Here is a 19,874-nt window from a genome sequence, read left to right as displayed (position 1 = left end):
AAGAAAGAAAGAAAGAAAGAAAGAAAGAAAGAAAGAAAGAAAGAAAGAAAGAAAGAAAGAAAGAAAGAAAGAAAGAAAGAAAGAAAGAAAGAAAGAAAGAAAGAAAGAAAGAAAGAAAGAAAGAAAGAAAGAAAGAAAGAAAGAAAGAAAGAAAGAAAGAAAGAAAGAAAGAAAGAAAGAAAGAAAGAAAGAAAGAAAGAAAGAAAGAAAGATCTAAATATTCTAAGCAGGAAGGGAGGAGGAGGAAGGGCTCTGGAAAAATAAATAGGCAAAAGCCAATATAAACCATTCCTAAATCAAGCAGCTGAACTCTTCAGCAGCTGGTAGCTGAGTAGAACATTAAGTCCTCACGCTTCTCATACACAAACACTCCATGATAATGAGTCAGTTCTGTATGAGTGTGACAGAAAAATGAACAGGAAAAGACCTCAGCAGGTCATGTAGGTTTTGTCCCTTCTCCAGTCTTTATTGTTCTCAATAATTAAGTAATAATTAAGGTAATTAAGGTGTTTTTTTTGTTTGTTTGTTTTTGTTTTTGTTTTGTTTTGTTTTCTTCTACAGTAGCTTATGAATCATAGAATCATAGAATCATTAAGGTTGGAAAAGACCTCCAAGATCATTTGGTCCAACCATCCCCCTACCATAAATATCACCAACCAAACCATGTCCCTAAGCCCGACATCCAACCTCCCTGGGCAACCCGTTCCACAATGCCTGACTACTCTTTCTGAGAATAAATGTCTCCTAATTTCCAACCTAAACCTCCCCTGTCACATCTTGAAGCCACTCCCTCTAGACTAGTTATCTGTGAGAAGAGGCTGACCCCCAGCTCCCCACACTTTCCTTTCAGGTAGTTGTAGAGAGCAATAAGGTCTCCCCCGAGCCTCCTCTTCTCCAGACTAAAGAGCCCCAGCTCCCTCAGCCACTCCTCATAGGACTTGTGTGCCAGGCCCTTCACCAGCTTCATAGCCCTTCTCTGGAAGGGCCTCAAAGTACTGAGGGGCCCAAAACTGAACACAGAACTCAAAGTGCGGACTCACCAGAGCCTAGTACATGGGGATTGTTAGCTGGCTTCCTGATACAAGCCAGTTGGCCTTCTTGGCCACCTGGGTATACTGCCAGGTCATGTTCAGTTGAGCATTGACCAACGCCCCCAGATCCTTTTCCTCTGCACAGTTTTCAAGCCACTTTGTCCGAAGCCTTATGATAAAATGAAGGCCTCCTATTTTATATTCAAAAATAATTACAATAAGTTATAAACTCTGGGATTTATTTCTTAAGTATGGCATTTATTACAGTGAAGGAATGGAAAAAATGTTTATCAAAGGATTTCCAGTTTTGTTTCTAATTTGGTTGAATAATTTCAGAGTTCCTTTTCATATTAGCAGTACATCACTAACACACAAATGTTTTGCAAATATCATTTTTCATTATTATTATTATTATTATATTTCCTGAGGATTTCTTTGTATTGCCTCATATCAGTACACATACAAAATGGAATGTAAAAACAGAGAATATTTGAAAACAGTGGCAGACTGGTTTTGTCCAGTGAAATACAAATAATTTTCCTTGTGATGAGACAAAAATAAATAATGTCAAAGCAAATAAATTAGCACAGTAATAAAATTCATACATGCCAGGATGTTTATTTATTTAGGTGGGAGAAAAAAAAAAAAAAAAAAAAAAAAAAAAAAAGAGAAACAGGAAAGAGAACTATAGGGCAAAAAAATCGTTGCAATGGAGAATAAATAATACTTTTTTTTTTTTTTTTTTTTTTTTTTCTCAAACTTTTAAGAAACATTCCACTACATATATTACTCTTGATTAAATAAGCTCCAGCTGTTTATCTCGGAACAACATCACTCCCCTCCTATATACGTTTTTAAAGGATTTTATTTAAAAAAATAAAATAAAATCTCATCTGTTAAGAAATTCATGGAGTTTTGTCAAGCAGAACAGCTATTTCTACATTGCATAATTCAGTTTTCCATTCTCAGGAATTACACAATGAAAATGTTTATTTTCCAGTTTAATTATCATTATTTTTATGTATATTATTATTTATAAAGATCTTCAGTAAACAATTTTGAAACATTGAAAGGAGCTGTAGGGTCATATGTTCTTTTGGGCCTCTCCATGTTTATTTCCTGAGGTGTGTCTTTGCTTCAATAATGTTTCCAGAGATGAAGTAATACTCTCTTTTAATAATAACATTGTAAGGAAGTTTTAATATTAATTTCACAAATATTTTTTCCTTTAATACTACACAGACAGAGATAGATGTAATACTTCAGTAATGCCAGGAGTGTTCATATTATCTTTTTGTTTCGTTTCTCCTGTGTAAAAGGTCTCACTCAGATGAACTAAATTAGCTCTGCAATGTAAACAGATGAAAGACATGAAATGTTAATACTCTGTGAATACCCATTTTATCTTTGTCAAGTCATCTACAAGCAAGACATAAATAGGATGTGAATGGAAAAATAAATAAATAAATAAATAAATAAATAAATAAATAAAAAGTGGAGTGTTAGTTTTAATTTAATTAATTAATTTATTTTTTTAATGTCAGGTAAAATATCCTATCTTATCCTATCCTGCCTTGAAATGATTCCAGAGCATTTTTTCTTTCTTGTCCACACATTGATTTCAGTATGATCTCAGTGAAACTAATTTACCAGCTCATATTTCCTGTTTCAAAGATGGATATTTCTCTGAGCTAGAAATTTATTCTCTGAAAAGACTGTATTTATTTACATACTACTAATACCAAAGTTATTCATCTTGATACTGTGTCATATTCTCTAATTTGGAAGATGGAAAAAAAAATATTTTCAACAGTTAAATAACTGCCAATCATTTGGGATAAACAAGTTTACATTTAAGATTTGGGGAAAACTGCACCTGAATATCTGATGGAATTTAAAATATTGCTTTCTAATCAAACCACTATTTATTTATCTGGAAGATGTGTGTTTCCTGATTATAAATGAAAGTGTCATATGCTTTGTCCAAGGATATAATACAGTACCAAAATTAATGTAGTGGAAAAGCTGTTAACACAATGAACTGGTCTAGATTTGCAGACCCAAGAGGATCACTTCTCAACACCAAGGAGAAGAATATAAGTTAAATTAAATGGAGTAGTAATTAGACAAGAATGTGGAATTCCCCTAATGTAAAACATATTGGAATCTGAGCCTATAAATATGGCAACACTTTCTCAAATATTTTGCTAAGGATTAATATAGATAGTGGGATTTTCTTGCCCCTTTTTCTTGCCATGTAAACATGTTTGTCTATGGCAACATTCAGAATTGTACAGCGCTTGCTAATTTTGTACATACAAGTATTTTCATTTTAAAGAAGGTTCCAATATTGGAGCTGTATAAATCTACACAATTCCATTCTTCCTGTGTTTTCATTGGAAACTGGTAGGTTGACTTTGGCTGGCTGCCAGCCACCCACCCAGGCGCTTTCTCACTCCCCCTTCTCAGGGGGAGAAAAATAAGATGGAAAAGCTTGAGGGTCAAGATAAAGACAGGGAGATCTCATACCAATTGCTGTCATAGGCAGAACAGACTCAACTTGGGGAAAATTAATTTATTTTTTTGCCAATTTAAAATAAAGTTGGATGGTGAGAAACATAGACAAAACAAAACACATGCATGTCCCAGGTCTTCTGAGGCTCACTTCCTGTGCTCCAGCATAGGTCCTTCTTATGGATTATGGTCCTTCATGAATTAACTGGTTCACCATTTGTCCTCCAGAAGCCACAGTTCTTGACACAAAACCTGCTCCTGCATAGGCTCCTCTCCATGTTCCTGCTGGTAGCCTACTCTGGCTTCTCCACAGGCTGGATCTTCTCCACAGGCTGTAGAGGAATTCTGCTCTGGTGCCTATAGCACCTCCTCCTCCTCCTTCATCATTGACCTTGGTGTCTGCAGCATTGTTTCTCTCACATTTTTTTGTCAACAGCTGCAGTGTTTTCTACCCTTTCTTAAATATGTTTTCAGAGAGACATCGCCAGCTCAGCTGTGTCCTGTGTTGTGTCCATTGATGGGCTGTGACCTGTTATGTCTGACATGGTATGATTCTTGGTCTCTTCACACCGAAACCACCCCTGCAGCCTTCTCCCCATTCCCCTATCCTCACAAAAGCCTTGTTATGTAAGTACTATACAGAATCATCCCAGAGAATGTCAGGTGATAGTTTTGATCAAAACATGTTTTCCTCAAAAGTCTGTATCATAATTCCATTGATTTAAGTAGGTAGTCTTAATTTTTACTGGCACTAATGAAAAAATAAGAATCCAGCTTCAAACTGACACTTCCTTCCTTAGGCTTCCTTTAATTTCTTTCTATTATTTTTTATTAATTTTATTTATTTATTTATTTTTATTTAATCATATTTAGAAGGTTGCAAATACAGAACATTTCTTACAATGGGGTGGGTAATTCACTCCATCTGAGCATCTAAAACTTTTAAGTAGCTGTTCCAAGGCAAGGTACCCAAATCAGTAAACTTCTCTTAGTGTCCAAAATAAAGTAAACTCTTCTGCATCTGACTTTCTCCTTGGGATGTGTTTAGAGAAAGAATTGTTAAACTTGGAGAAAAAAATATTCACAGAGAGGAGAGAAAACTTGGACAGAAAATTATTCTATGAATATGTTATAATCTAATTATTACTAAATTTACCCATTAGGCATATTATATTATATTATATTATATTATATTATATTATACACATAAATAATGTTAAGCATTAAAATTAATTATTATGGTGCTTATTCCAGAACCAAGAGCTTTTAGAATAAAGTACAAATGATATTTGTACTTTACTTTTATTGAAGTTCATTTAATGGACCCAAACTTAAGCATGTATTTAAGTACTTTGACGAATGGCAAAGAAGGAGAATGCTTTTCTACGCATTCATTTCTTTTTGGGTAGATACAAGTGATCACAGTTTGGGGTTTCTTTTTTCTTTCAGTTGCATATAAATAACAACTGTGAGATTTTCAGAGGAAACTGTTCTCATGTATTTTACACTTAATTTTCTGTCCTTTCATTGTAACCCCGGATTTCTCCCAGTGTAGCAGAAAGCAGCATTGGCTTTTATCAATTACAATGGAAATAAAAGAAAACACAACTAAATTGCTGGTTTGAAAAACTCTTTTCAAACATTCATTGAAAAGCAAAATAATTTTCTAATCTTTCTTGCTTTTTCTAGACAAGGGAGGAGGTGGTAATGGGGAATATGATATCAGTGTTTATAATGACAAACATATCTGCAATAATGGATTAATATTCTTTTTCCTCCCTAAAATACGCATTGGTCTGTAAAGCAGACCAATGCGTATTCTCTTAGAGCTCTGAAAGTGCTCTTAGATAATGTAAAAGATAAATGAAACTAGCCTTGTGGTGAGAAGGTCTTAAGATTTTGGCAGAATTTTAAAAAATATATTTGAAGCCTCCAATTCCTCTTCACTGTTACAGATAAAGTCGCCAAACCCTTAACGGAAGAAGGGACTCTAACAAAGGTGAGTAACATAAATTAAATCAGCCAATATTAATACACTTAGGTGACAAAAAGACAAAAAGAACAGTAGAGGTAATTATTTTTCAATTTTTAATGGATTTTTATTTGTGTTTTTGTGCTGATGTTTGCGAATGATAAGTGCCTTTCCCTGTACTGTTTATTTTTAATGAGCCCCTCAAAATGGAGCATAAATACTGAAAAATCACAACAGTAATTATTCAGACCTACTTATAAAAGAGAATAAAAATAAACAGGACACTGATGAATTTAGGGCTTAAATGAAGTTTGAAAAATGATGTAAAACACTGTTTAATATCACAAAACTGGAGAACATGCTCAGGTTTAACTTCCATAAAAGTGATCCAAAGCATTATCTTGAGACAATGCCCTTGCTTTCTCTGTTTCAGATTACACTCCAGTTTGCGTCTGAAAGTCATTATCCATACTGATTAATGTAGAACTGAGAACCTACTAAAACAACCTTGAAGCAAACTTTTACTTTTCTGTTATGGCACAAGTTTAATTCCCTCAAAAAAGGACTAGATGAACCATATCTGGTGCAACTATATTGCTTCTGTAAGAAATCCTTTTGTTACAGATTCAAAGATCCTCTGATTATAACTGTGGGACTGAGGATGCCCAGAAAGGTTCTTGAGCACCGCTATCAATGCCGAGGGTCCAGGAGTGTCCCTTCTGTATAGAGGGAGCCAGAGACAGGGAAATAATAGGGAAGCCCTTGACTGTGTCATTGTATGTTTAGCCTATTCAATTAATTATTAGGAAGGAATGTTTTCAGATGCTGAAACATCATCATGTGTTATCAGAACAGTTATAAGGATGTCTTGCAAACAGCACTCCCAAACAATATATCTGCATTAAGTAAATATATAGGTAGATATGTCTCTGTATATGTTTGTGAACACCATCAGATATAAGAATGATTTATAAATATATAAATATGTAATTTCACAAGTATGTGCAATTAGTATTAAGAAGGCAAATATTAGTTCCTAGATCTCTTCACAAATCCAGTTTAAAACTACTGTACCATGTAAGTCAGAGTGGAAAGTATTCATCCCATTAATTCTGAAAGCACTTTCGTTCTTCCCTGAAGGGTTTTCAATTGTTTTGTGCTAAAGACCCACCAACCACATCTCTCAGACCTGTTACCTTTGGTGTAACTTTCTATGATAGGGTGAAGGATGGTAGAGAAATCTCTCTCATCATAACTGTATGTTTTTGGGAAAGATCTGGTCCAAAATTGAAGTTTAGGTAATTACCTTTCATGCTCAAGAGTCAGAGGATTCACAAAAGCACATTTGCTTTGTACCCATCCCTATGTGGTCTTGTACTCATACTGTATATCTCAGCCCTACCTCCTGTGATTTTCTTTCCTCTAAGGAGTGGTAGAGTTCAAAGAGTGCTAATTCTCCAAAACTTCTCAAGTATGTGTGTGCTAGGCTGTCAGTATTCTCCAGAGAGACTGCATGGTGTAACTCCTTCATGTCTTTCCATTTCCGTGTTGGCCCATTGTCCCAGGGTCACAGTGCCCAGCGGCAGTTTCCTGAAGCATGCTTTGTTAATGCTGTCAGTGCTCCACATTCCTTCCTCTGACAGCTCTGCCTACTGGGGCGGATTTTTCATTGTTCTCCTCAATTTTGTGCAGCACAGTGGAGAGAATGTGCAGCTTTCTAAATGTACATACATTGTACAGACCTTTTTCTTTAGCCTGGGATATTAAGAGGAAACTCAGTAAATCTTACAGGGAAAGCATGTCTGTAGTGACAGACCATATCCTCTGATACAGAGTTCATTTGAGCTTGTAAGACTCACTTGCCAAGGCTACTGTGTTTCCATACAGTTGTGATATTTTCTTTGTTTTCTCTGTAGTGTGTTTTAAAGCAGCTAAGAATGACAGCTCTCAAAAACATTCTCTTCTAGGAACTGAAGGAAAGGACATACTCATACAGCAGGATACTTGTTCATATCAGATTAATTAATTCATGAATATGACACAAGCTATTTTACATCCTAGTGAGTGCTAAGGTGCTTTGATTTTGTCAAAAGTTCTGAGGCCTGGGTCTGACTTCTCAGAAAGGTAAGCAAATATAGCCACACCATTTACATCACCCTCACAAGCTTTCTCTTTGATCCTCAGCCCTCTGTGACATGTGCGGGAGAGACCTTTTTTGCATGTTGGAAAAAATAATACCTTGACTTCAGGCTTCAGATAGGCTTCATTTTCATAGGCATGTATGCAAATATAAGAATTAATTACTGCTTCAAGAGAGACATCTCATTCTTGTCTCTTTTCCTGTAACTGCACCTCCAACTTTTTTACAATACTGCACTATTTTCTAGTCTCATCACATCCCATAAGACTGTCCTAGTAACATCTTTCATAATAGTATATGCAAGTTATGACATATATAAATGAAAAATCAAGAATCAGAGGCCCAGATATGTTAAGTGATTTATTTAAAACCATCTAGAACAGGGTCAATCACAGAGCTAGAGCTAGACACAGTACTGTACCTAATTACCTAATGCAAGGCAAAAGGAATGGTCTCTGTTATGGTGCCTTTCTCTCTCACACATTTATTCCCTCTCACACTTCTGTGATGCAGATTTTATTTTATCTCAGAACAATATAAATATAAAGACAGAAATTTCTCTCATCTATCTGAGCACAGTTTCTCTGGGGGAGGAATTATGAGTATTATTTTTTAAAACCTTAACCTAGCACACTTTTGTCTATCATAACATGCACAAATTAAAATAACAATAAACAGCAGTAAGAATGACTTTAGTTACATTGCCACTAGCATGGAAAGAAGCGGTAATGTCCTATCTCTTTATAAGCATAAATAATAATTGCACACAACCTTTAGTGAAAGCTACTGTAGCCAACTGAAATGGCAGAGAGAATCATGAATAAGCTAAAGTAAATTGGGTAGAAACCAGAATTGTCTATAGGTGGACTTGCTTAGCTTTTAATATGAAGTTACATGAATGTTAGAGTAACAAAAGAGAATTAAATAATTCAGTCTAGCAACTCAAAGGGCAAAGTGGGCAGCTGATGCTCCTGCTATTCTATCTTTGTGTAGAAAAGTGTAATCACTCTGTGATTATGATGCAGTGGACAACCGACTTCTGCCAGCTATTGTTGTTGCTGTCAGTGATTTATTTACTTATTTTTAATTTACTGTTATAGCAGTAAATTAAAGCTCAGTCAGTACTTGCCATTGGGATATGAGTGCTACAGATATACAGATATTTCAGTCTTAATCTTAGGTCATTAGAATTTGACTTGGGTCTTCTAATTTATTTCATATTGCCAGGGCAGCTATTTGTATCTATTCCAGACCTGCACTGACTTACATATGACATGATCCAGGTCTCATGTTTGATCTCCTACATCAATCAGCCTCCTGTTTACAAAGTAAGCAAAACAAAAACACCTTCTACCATGTTTCATAGTAACAAAGAATTAATAGGCCTTATAGCAGAAAGGCAGATGTTGGGGGATAAATAAACTGTAACACAGCAGATTAGCACAGTCTCTGAAGACAGCACTGTACATCTAAGCCTGCCAAGTCATTTCCTAAACTTCATTATTGGAAAGATTGTTATTGAGTCCATAAATAAAAACTGTCAGTGTGGAAATGCATGCCTCTAAACTGGAAAAACTTTATATGCAGCATTCTCACATAGTCAGAAAAGAAGTAGAAAAGACAGAAATGTGAAAATCTAGTAGACCAAACCTAGGAAGTAAACCTCTTCCACTATAAATTTGTTATCAACTTTTCAGTTAAGACTTGGGGAAACCTTACACCTACTTTCATCTTCTTCTTTTTTAATATTCAGTAGGTGTGAATATTTACATATATGCATGTGCATGCATGAAATTAGTGCTCACAAATAATTTTTATTCATATTTGCTTATGATGGAGCAATAAATATTAAATTTATTTTGGACCCAGAATGTTCACACACGTATGAAAAGGTTGAAGTTTTTCATATGTTGCCTTTGTGAGATGCTCCAATCTACCATAATCTCTGGGATTGAATATCTAAACAGTTGTTACACCTTTCCTGTCCACTGCTACTAAACAGCATTTTTAAAGAAGCTACAATAATCAGCCACAGAAATTTTTATTGGGCTGGAGGTGTAGCATTCTTAGATCATCTGGGATATTTAAAAAGAGGAAATGTGTTTTATTTATTTATTGGCTTTTTAAATAATTATCTACAGTATGCATTGTCTCATATCTATAGCTGTCATGGTTTTCTACTTCTCTAGCTACCTAGCCCTTTCTCTTTTTGTCTGTAATATACCTAACAACAATTAGTGAGGCCTTCAGTTTGTCATGGTTCCTGCAAACAGGACTATTAACAGTGATGATACAAGTTTTTACCTTCTTGACAGAAACCTTTACCACATTCCATGTATTTGTCTCTTCCTTTTCTTCAGACTGGTGCTGAAGAAATGTTTGCAATTAATAATGAATAAGTTGCCAATACCAGAGCTCACTGTGATTAATCCTTAATGAACTATCTTGAATTTGTGTACCAAGACAGCAAAGTCCAACACAGATAGGTGCTGCCACCAAACAAGAGTACTGTAAGTAATAAAATTCTAAAGAGAAAGAAGAATCAGATTACTTTTTTTTTTTTTTCCCTGAATACTTTTTTTTTTCTTTTCTCAAACCAATTTTAGACCTGATATTTATACATAAGTTAAATTGGAAATGAAATGAAGGTGAATCCAAGTAACCCTTCCATGCAAGCCTGGATACAAACAATAATATCCTTATTATTGTGCTTAAGTAACACCAAAGAATAGTCATAAGTGACCTTAACCATCTGTTCTATAAGAGCCAATGAAGTGAATATTACATAAATAAATCTGGCAAATTAGATTTAGAATTAAAGGAAGAAAATACATAAAAGGATAATGGTTATTTGGACTAATTAAACACCAATTTATTAATATTTAAGACTTTACATTTTGTGGCGTTAGAATACTTGTTTTTGCTGTTGTTAATTATTTTTTTTCATTTTATGATCATTAAATTACATAAGGTTTCACAAGTTTTTGAAAACTGGGTTCAATCAAACAGCGTATGAAAGAAAGGGAAAAAAGTATACACCTTTTTACAGGGATGGTAATCTGAGGAGTTATGTGTCTTAGACTAACTCATTTCTGTAGTATTTAAACAAATTAATGTAGCTGCAGTGCAAAGAGGATAAATAAATATTCAAGTTCATGTAATAACTTGAAGGACTGGCAAGGAACTGAAACCCATATGGGTGTCTCTTATTAACATCCTAACCCTGAAGTATTTTACTTCTATATGAGAAAAGTACCACTGACAGAATGTCTGTAATTGCACAGTAAAAATTGAAAGCAAAAGATCTGACTTCTAATTGACTGGTTTAACTCTTATCCAAGGAATATTAAACTGAAGTAGAAATGAATACTCAATAATTTGGTTTAGCAAAATTCTAGTTCAATAAAATAAAACAAAACAAAACAAAACAAAAACCTGCATAGGGAACACAGGAATAAAAATGCATCTTAGTTAATGTGATAAAGATTTTAGAGGTATTCATCAGGAAAAAAAAAAAAAAAAAAAAAAAAAAAAAGTTCAATCATCTTAATTAAATTACATTCTTTTCTGTAGGAGAGTCAGTAAAGTGGTGGGAAAAACTTAGTTAAACATCAAAGCATTTATAAGTAAAAAAAGCCACCACACATCAAGACATTGATCTAAAAATGGCATGAAGTGCACTGAAATACTGTTTATCATGAAATTATCAAAATATGGATCAAAACAGATGTATTCTCTGTAGTCACTAATGCTAGCAATTACATCTAGTTGCTTATGAATAGTTCTTGCACAATCTGCAATTACTGTACAAACTAGAGAACCCTCAAAGGACTTTCTATTGTGTGCAGGAAGCTCAGCAATCCTGTTTTCTAAAAGCAGTATCTGATTTAGCTTTCATGTATCTTACTTCCATAAAACAAAATATAAATTATGTTTTCTTTTATTTTCTATCTCAATGCATTTTAAAATTCATTTCTTCTTGTGAAAGTAACAAGAAGATACTCTTCTGAGACAGAAAATAAGCTGTGTTCGATCACAGCTATTCCTTAATTTCTTCAATTTCATCACAAGCTCAGAGCTTGACCACCTATAGCAGGCTCAGACCTCCCCCAGAGATGGGGATGTTTGGTTACTTTTGTGTGTTATTATTATGGTGATTTTCATTCTCTTCTTTTTAATATTGTAAAGTAACAGAAGGTATTACACTACTTGATGATTTTTACCTAATCTTCTACCATGACATGTCCTTCCATTATTATGGCATACAGACAAGCTAGATATATCTAAAATTCCCATAGCTTGCAGGAGAATCCCTTCCCATCTAATACCTGACTGAATACACTCAAGATTACTGTTTAAATTCACCTAGTTTATCAGCCAGAAATATCAATAGAATTGAACCCTTCTTTATCTTCAGTGATTCTTGACTTCCTAAACTTTCATGGGGAAGAAAAAAGAGATGATTATTTTCTTATAATGCTTCTTAAAGAGGGTAGAACACAGGTTCTTCTTCATTGAGTACAGAAAAATTGAAAACCTAAAATCCAAACACTGGAAGTGTCTTATCTCCATTATTTTTTCTCCTACTTTTTTATTTTTTTCTTTTCTTCTTCTTCTTATTCTTTTATTTTATTTTATTTTTTTCTTTCCTTTTTTTTTCTTTCCTTTTTTTTTTCTTTCTTTTTTCTTTTTCCCTTTGTGTCTACCATTATTTCTGACAGTGATGCTAAACACTAGTTTCAAGAAAACATGAATGCAGGCAGCTGTAGACTTGACAGTTCCTTGAGGTCTTTGGAGACAGATTTTATGGATGTCTTTCTCTTTATTGTCTATTTAGATCTTGTCTGCCAAATACAGATATTACTCTCAACACTGTTCTCGTTCTTCCCGTCTTTCATTTAGGTGCCACTAAAGTGAAGTTATCTTTTGCTTGCCTTTGTGATCTGCTGCTGATTTCAACATCTCTGTTCACCTTCAAAGAGTTTCAAACTGGTTAAATGTGAAATACAGTTTAGCTGAAAATTCTTGCAAGTTATTTCAGTTGAGGTTGATTATGTTCGTACAAGAAAAAAAAAAAAAAAAAAGTGATGTTAATAACAGGCACATATTTCTTCAGAAGAAAAGTTACCTTTCATGTTGATTGACAAACTCACATCTTGGCTTTTCAACAGTCTTCTATGTTCTGAATATGCTATTGAGTATAAATATATATATATTATTATAGGAGGCATTGTGATTGATAATTAACTTTAAAACATTATTTATTGTATTACTCATACAAAACCATTTCCTTTTGGTGAACAGCAACAGTTTATTTTACAAGTAATGATTTTATTAAAAGACTACAGGAAACATTGATACTCCTAGAAAGCCTAACAGTGTACACTGTTTGATGTCCTTCCCACCCAGACCAGTTTGTTACACACAAATGCCTAATTCTGTCCTTTCACTGAAAAGGTCTAATTATTTCCTCCTATAAGTTGTAAAATAAGTGTTGTATGACCAGTGAATATCTACACAAGCAGTCAGACACAGATAAAAATAAAACAAACTGAACCACTACAAGCCCTTTCCCATATTCAAATGTCAAAATCACTTTTCCATGACTAACAGACTCTATAGAGATCATTTAGTGTCTCCATCAGATGGACTTTAGAGTCTGCATATGACAAACATAGCCCTCAAAACTTCATACAGGATTAATAATCCTAGTAGTACTTGACTGGTATGACACAGAACTCTCATAAATCCATCTGCTGGTGGAACATGGGTCAAGCATTAAAACAGTGACAGTGTGTTTGGAGTGGAGGGATTTGTAGTTTCAGCACAAGCACACTTCTAGGAGGTCTTCTCAACCCCCTAATTTAAGATCAAAACATGTTTCATTTCTCTCTTGGAGATTTCAGGCTATAGGTTCCCTTTTTGGATATACTTCTCTATTAATAGATAGCAATAGTATTATTAATAGTACTATTGGTACTCACTTGTGGAATGGCACAGAAACTGCTGATACCATTTATTGCATATAAGAAGGTAACTGCATAGGTCCTGGATCAAAACCAAACCAACCAACCAAACAATAATAATAATAAGAAGAATATTAATAATAATATTAATAATAATAAAGCAAGCAAACAAAAAAATCTACTCATTGCCTTATCATCTGAATGATCAGAATTTCCTTCATGTTACATACTGACATATTAGGATAGGATAAATGTAGTCTTCAGTGGTAAGTGTCACTTGCTTTTGATTCTTGTTCTTTTGAGCTAAGTGTGAAATACATTGAGAGAAAGTGTGGAGGAAGTACACAGTGGTTATAGCATGGACATGAAAGAAAGTAAAGCTAGAAACTGACTTCAAGTCATTCAGTTTCAATTCAGATCCCTTACATTCAATAATCTTAAAAAGAAAAAGCATAAATTTTATATTAAAATATCGGTGCAGTTTGCCTCAGCAGTTACAGAGAGCTATTTTTTCTTAACACATAATAGACAGAAAAGTCACTGAGTAAACTTCAGACACAATTTTTTAACTCCTTTTAGATATGGTGTTGACTGCACACCAGCAACCTTCTCATCTTTGAGTAAACAAGTTAATCTTTTTACTGTTATTCAGAACTCTATGTCTCATACCATCTGATGTATTTCAGTTATACCTCCTATTAGATGAACAACTTTTTCAAAGTTGTCTGGTGTATCCTGAGCAGCAATCAGATTTTATTCATATATCTGAATGGACTGAGAACATCCCTGAGGAGAAAGATATGTGGGTGATGATTGATGAGAAGCTCATCTTGACCCAGCAGTGTGTGCTTGCAGCCCAGAAAGCCAACAGTATCCTGGGCTGCAACTGAAGAAGTGTGGCTATTACATCTAGGTGATTGTTCCCCTCTACTCTGCCCCTGTGAGACCCCACCTGGAGTACTGTGTTCAGCCTTGGTGCCCCCAGGACCCAAGAAGGACAAGGACAAAAAGGACCCAAGAAGGACAAGGATATCTATTAGAATGAGTCCAGAGGAAGGCCATAAATATTATCAGAGGGCTAGAGCACCTCTCTTGTGAAGACAGGCTCATCCAAACTGGTCTTGAAAACCTCCAGGGATGGGGCATCCATGACCTCTTAGGAAAACCTGTTCCAGTGCTTCACCACTCTCTGAGGGGAAAATTTCCTCCTAACATCCAATCTAATCTCCCCTCACTTAGTTTAAAGCCATTCCCCCTTGTCACGTCATTGTCTACCTGAGCAAGAAGTTGCTCTCCATTTTTTTTGTAAGTCCCCTTCAAGTACTGAAAAGCTGCAATAAGATCAACCTGGAGCCTGCTCCTCTTCAGGCTGAACAACCCTAGCTCTCTCAACCTTTCTTCATAGGAGAGGTGCTCCAGCCCTCTGATTGTCTTTACAGCCCTCCTCGTTCTAACAGATCAATATCATTGTTATGCTGGGGTCCTCAGACCTGGACGCAGCACTCCAAGTGGGGCTTCACAATGGCAGAGTAGAGGGGATGATCACATCCCTTGACCTGCTGGCCATTCCTCTTTTGATGCAGCCCAGGATGCAGTTTGTCTTCTGGGCTGCAAACTCACACTGTTGGCTCATGTCAAGCTTTTTGTCTATTAGAACTCCTGAGTCTTTTTCTGCAGGGCTGCTCTCAATGAGTTCTTCTCCCAGTTTGTACTCCTGTCCCAGGCGCAGCACCTTGCACTTTGACTTGTTAAACCTCATTAGGGTAACATGGGACCACTTCTTAAGCTTGTCCAGGTCCCGTTGAATGGCATCCCTTCCTACTGTTGTATCAGCTGCACCACTCAGCTTGATGTCATCTGAAAACTTGTTGAGTGTGCACTTGATCCCACTGTCTATGTCATTGATAAAGATATTAAACAGTACTGGTCCCAGGACAGACCCCTGAGGGACACAACTCATCGCTGGCATCTACCTGGACATAGAGCCATCAGCCACCATTCTCTGTGTGTGACCTTCAAGCCAATTCCTTATCCACTGAATGGTCCACCTATAAAGTCCATCTCTCTCCATTTTGGAGGTCAGGATGTCATGTGGAACTGCGTCAGAAGCCTTACAGAATTCCAGGTAGATGACATCAGTCTTCCCCTGACAACTGATGCAGTCACTCCATCACAGAAGGCCACCAGATTGGTCAGGCATTATTTGCCCTTGGTGAAGCCATTAGGCTGTTTCAAATCACCTCTTTGTCTTACATGTGCCTTGGCATTGCTTCCAGGAGGATCTTTTCCATGATCTTCCCTGTCACGGAGGTGAGACTCACTGGTCTGTAGTTCACCTAAACCTCCTTTCTACCCTCTTTAAAAATGGGAGTGAAGTTTCCATTTTACAGTCACCAGGGACTTCACCTGACTGCTGGGGCTTTTCAAATAGGATGGAGAGAGGCTTAGCAACTACATCAGCCAATTCTTTCAAGACCCCGGGATGCAAGTTATCAGGCCCCATAGACTTGTACTTGTTCAGTTTCGTCAGGTAGTCTTGAATCTGCTTTTCACTTACAGTGGGAGGGACTTTGCTCCCCCAGACTTCATCTGCTGGTTTAAGGAAAGTTGTTAGGTGTCTCTCCTGAGACATGGTAAGACCAACTGTCATTGCAGACTGAAGCAGAGCCTCAGCCTTTTCCATGCCTGTTGTTACCAGTCCACTATTCTCATCCATCAGAGGGGTAGACTTTCCTTGCCCTTTTTTTTTCAGACCAACGTACCTATAGAATCCCTTCTTGCCTCCCTTTCCAGGCTCAGTTCTATTCATTCCTTGGCTTTCCTGATCCCATCCCTACATATCTGAACAGCATCCCTGAACTATTCTCAGGCCACATGTCCCTGTTTCCACTGCCTGTGCATTTCCTTCTTGTGCCTCAGTTTGACCAACAGGTCCTTGCTCAGCCATCCCAGTTTTCTGCCCTTCCTGCCCACTTTCTTATGCAGGAGGATGTGCTCTAAGGAAAACATCCTTAAAGAGTTGCCATCTCTGTTCAGCTCCTTTGTCCCTGAGGACAGTGTTCCAGGGGATCTCATCCATTTGATCTTTTAATAGCTTGAAGTTTGCTCTTCAGGGTCCTGACTTTGCTCTTCTTAGGCCCATATTTCTCAAGATCACCAACGCAACCAGGGCATGGTCACTGCAGCCCAGACTGCCTCCAGTCTTGATCTCTCTTATGAGTTTATCTGCATTGGTGAGCACCAGGTCCAGTAATGCTTCTCCTCTGGTTGGTTTGTCTAATACCTGAGCCAGGATGTTATCCTCAATGCACCCTAGGAATCTTCTGGTTTGCTTACGGCCTGCTGTGTAGCTTTTTCAGCAGACATCTGTGTGGTTGAAGTCCCCCATCAAGATGAGAGTGTGTGAGTGTGACACTTCTTGTAGCTAAACTAGGAAGGCGTCATCCACAGGCTCCCCTTGATCAGGTGGCCTGTAGTAGACTCCAACCACAAGTTGTCCTTGATTTGTGTGGTCCTTGACTTTCACCCACAAGCTCTCAACCTGCCTGTGGCTGTTTCTCAGACATCTCTTCACAATCAGTCCCTTCCCTAACATAGAGGGCAACACCCCCTCCCCTCCATTCCTGCCTATCTCTTCTGAAGAGCTTGTAGCCCTCTATTTCAGTGTTTCAGTTGCGTGATTCATCCCATCACATTTCTGTGATAGCAATCAGATCATGTTTGTCTAATTTCAACATGTTTTCCAACTCCTCCTGCTTGTTTCCCATTCTGCATGCATAGAGAACTTCACCTGATTGAACAAAGATGGGTCAATATATCCAGGAAACTATTTCTGTGTTCCTCCAGTGTTTTTATATGAAAAGAAAAATGTCATATGTCACCTGAATATCTAACATGAATTATTTCCATTACAGAGGTTTTCCTTTCCTAATTGCAGTATTCCTTGAACCTGTTCCAATGTGTATAAAGAACCTATTCCAATGTGTATAAAGAACTTCTCTCTGGAAAGAAAATAAGTTGGTGAAGCTATTTATCCCTCATACATTATTGAACTCCGAGTTAAGACACGTAGGCATCTAAATGCAAAACAAAATCTGTGCTGTCATTCTAGTTTACCATTATCTAATGAATAATACCAAAGCAGCTTAGGTGGCCGTTCAGCTTATCGTAAACCTGACACCTATGGTATTGTCAGCAGAATAAATCTCTGTGGCTAGACCAATGATACTGACTAGCTCTCTGTGGCAGGTCTGCCAGCTCACTCTCACTCACATGTTGGCCTTGGAGACACCTAATCTAATTTATCATTATTATTATTATTATTATTATTATTATTATGTACAGAATTCACACTCTCTGACTGTAGTCCTTCTGGTGACTACAGTAAAACACACTGAAAAACTGTAATACTGCTGGGAATTTCCTCATTATGATATCTAAGAAATAAGAAGAATCACTGACAACATACTGTAATCAAGACAGCTAATAATTAAAGTACATAAGAAAACACTATCCACCAGAGATATGTATGTCCTTAAATATAAAGTAAGTCACCACAGTCATGGAGAAAGCTGTCTTTAAGAAAATACCTTTCCATCATTGTTATCTTAGCAAAAAAATATATAGGAAACATAGACACTTGCAATAAATATAATTTTAATGTGTAATAATAATTTTAGGCTGTTATGCCTTCCTTTGCTTTTAAGTCTTAAAATAAGGCCATGTATAAATCATATCCAAGATGAGCCCATTTTTCTTCCTGAATATTCCATAAAATTGAAAAAAAATATTCCAAGCAAACATGGAGTTTTAATTTGAAATTTATGTCAATTTTCCAAAACTTTTTTTTTTTTTTAAGTCAAGTATTTTAGAAAAGCATGTTTTATGTATGAATTTTTAGTACTCAAGTGAAATGAATAAACATCTTTGTGAATAAATACCTACTGACCCCACCGTAAATTATCAGTCATTTAAAATATTAAAAGCCATATAGGTTATTATTACTCTAGGCTTCCAAAAAATATTATTTAAACAAAAAGTCAAGTTTGAGTTTAGCAATACTAAAAAATTGTGTCAGCAGGTCTGCATACTTTACATTTTAATAATTCTAAATGTTTTTTAAATGTTCTTTAAGCCTTTCCCAGACTTTAGTCAGCGATTTCTCACATAGAACAAAAATGGAAACAATGCAGTGTTATCAACTCAGCCATCAAACTGTGTCTTTTATTTTTGTACTGTAAGGCCTTCAATATCTGCCACATAATAAGCATAATTGCCCATTAAATTATGTTGTTGGGCCTAAGAGGAGAGGGAAAAAAAAAAAAAAAAAAAAAAAAAAAACTTCAACAAATTTAGTTCTCAAATCAGTTTTGAAAACTTAAATAAGTTTAGCAATAAGGTTCATATATTTCAAGGAGGTTTTAAAAGAAAGGCTGAACATTGTTACGTAAAACAATTACTACTCTATTATTTTGATCTAAATTAAAACCAGACTGAACCCAAATAGTTCTTGTTACTGTGACAATATCAATGAAATGAGTAGGACCCTTTTTTAACTGTCACATACTTCACCCCTCCACTTTTTAAGCTGTTCTTGCCACTCACTTCAGGAGAGATCAACTTGACATTTGTAGTGTAGACCTTTGTGTTAGACATTTGGTTCAATTGCTTCCATGTAAGTAACTAGTGATGGGCATTTGAGATATCTGTTAGGGCACCTACATTATGTCAATGAAAAAGATATCTGTGGGACACAAATTGTTTAAGAAAGATCCCATACTAAAATATAATGGCTATTTAAGGTAAAATGGAATATTCTGTTGAAGCACCTGGGGTTCTTTTGTGAACATCTAAAGTTTGATGAGGTAAATCCCATCTGAATTCCTAATGAAAAAGTCCCTGATTTCCATCATCTATAAGGTTATAAAAAGGCTATAGAAACATATAAGGTTATAGGCATATAAGGTTATAGGCATATAAGGTTAAAGGCATATAAGGTTATAGAAACCTCTGCTAGCATTCTTACAGTAATTGGGATGAAAAACAAGAGGTCAAGACAGTCATTTAAGATGAACAGAGAAGACATTTAGATGCTAGCCTGACACTTTGGCACTAGAATAAGATTAATAAGTAAACAGACACTTATAAATAACGTCATATCAGGAGTACCTGTATACCCTGTTCATTTTTAGACAATATTTTATATATTATTATTATTATTATTATTATTATTATTATTATTATTATTATTA

The 19,874-nt window shown here is 35.8% G+C and overlaps 1 long non-coding RNA gene across 1 annotated transcript in view; it reads left to right on the top strand.

Annotated features, from left to right (window-relative positions):
• Positions 1–5,370: 5,370 nt before the first annotated feature.
• LOC118167302 overlaps positions 5,371–19,874 on the top strand; it is a 34,188-nt gene continuing 19,684 nt past the window's right edge. The window contains exon 1 of the long non-coding RNA XR_004751090.1: positions 5,371–5,544. This is a non-coding gene — a long non-coding RNA (uncharacterized LOC118167302). The remainder of the gene's footprint in view (positions 5,545–19,874) is intronic.

The sequence above is a fragment of the Oxyura jamaicensis genome, chromosome 5, assembly GCF_011077185.1.
Source record: "Oxyura jamaicensis isolate SHBP4307 breed ruddy duck chromosome 5, BPBGC_Ojam_1.0, whole genome shotgun sequence".
Classification (NCBI taxonomy): Eukaryota; Metazoa; Chordata; class Aves; order Anseriformes; family Anatidae; genus Oxyura; species Oxyura jamaicensis.
The sequence above is the reverse complement of the archived record's forward strand: the minus strand, read 5'-3'. Positions and strand labels throughout refer to the sequence as shown.